Source organism: Argentina anserina, unplaced genomic scaffold (genome assembly GCF_933775445.1).
Source record: "Argentina anserina unplaced genomic scaffold, drPotAnse1.1, whole genome shotgun sequence".
In the NCBI taxonomy this organism is placed as follows: Eukaryota; Viridiplantae; Streptophyta; class Magnoliopsida; order Rosales; family Rosaceae; genus Argentina; species Argentina anserina.
Genome location: NW_026089471.1, coordinates 151,931 through 153,158, shown reverse-complemented (window position 1 = coordinate 153,158; position 1,228 = coordinate 151,931).

The window sequence follows — 1,228 nt, the reverse complement described above, 5'->3', positions numbered from 1 at the left end:
TTGAGAGTTTTGCAAGTGTGGGAGTGTGTTTCTTTCAAACTGAGTATCTTTACATCGTTTGCGTATCTTTACTCTTCCAATTGTGTATCTTTTCATTTCTCGTTTGAGTATCTTTCTGTAAGGCTTCTGATGCGAGTTTCTATTGTATTTGAGAGTTTTGCAAGTGTGGGAGTGTGTTTCTTTCAAACTGAGTATCTTTACATCGTTTGCGTATCTTTACTATTCCAATTGTGTATCTTTTCATTTCTCGTTTGAGTATCTTTCTGTAAGGCTTCTGATGCGAGTTTCTATTGTATTTGAGAGTTTTGCAAGTGTGGGAGTGTGTTTCTTTCAAACTGAGTATCTTTACATCGTTTGCGTATCTTTACTATTCCAATTGTGTATCTTTTCATTTCTCGTTTGAGTATCTTTCTGTAAGGCTTCTGATGCGAGTTTCTATTGTATTTGAGAGTTTTGCAAGTGTGGGAGTGTGTTTCTTTCAAACTGAGTATCTTTACATCGTTTGCGTATCTTTACTATTCCAATTGAGTATCTTTTCATTTCTCGTTTGAGTATCTTTCTGTAAGGCTTCTGATGCGAGTTTCTATTGTATTTGAGAGTTTTGCAAGTGTGGGAGTGTGTTTCTTTCAAACTGAGTATCTTTACATCGTTTGCGTATCTTTACTATTCCAATTATGTATTTTTACATCGTTTGCGTATCTTTACTATTCCAATTGTGTATCTTTTCATTTCTCGTTTGAGTATCTTTCTGTAAGGCTTCTGATGCGAGTTTCTATTGTATTTGAGAGTTTTGCAAGTGTGGGAGTGTGTTTCTTTCAAACTGAGTATCTTTACATCGTTTGCGTATCTTTACTCTTCCAATTGTGTATCTTTTCATTTCTCGTTTGAGTATCTTTCTGTAAGGCTTCTGATGCGAGTTTCTATTGTATTTGAGAGTTTTGCAAGTGTGGGAGTGTGTTTCTTTCAAACTGAGTATCTTTACATCGTTTGCGTATCTTTACTATTCCAATTGTGTATCTTTTCATTTCTCGTTTGAGTATCTTTCTGTAAGGCTTCTGATGCGAGTTTCTATTGTATTTGAGAGTTTTGCAAGTGTGGGAGTGTGTTTCTTTCAAACTGAGTATCTTTACATCGTTTGCGTATCTTTACTATTCCAATTATGTATTTTTACATCGTTTGCGTATCTTTACTATTCCAATTGTGTATCTTTTCATTTCTCGTTTGAGTA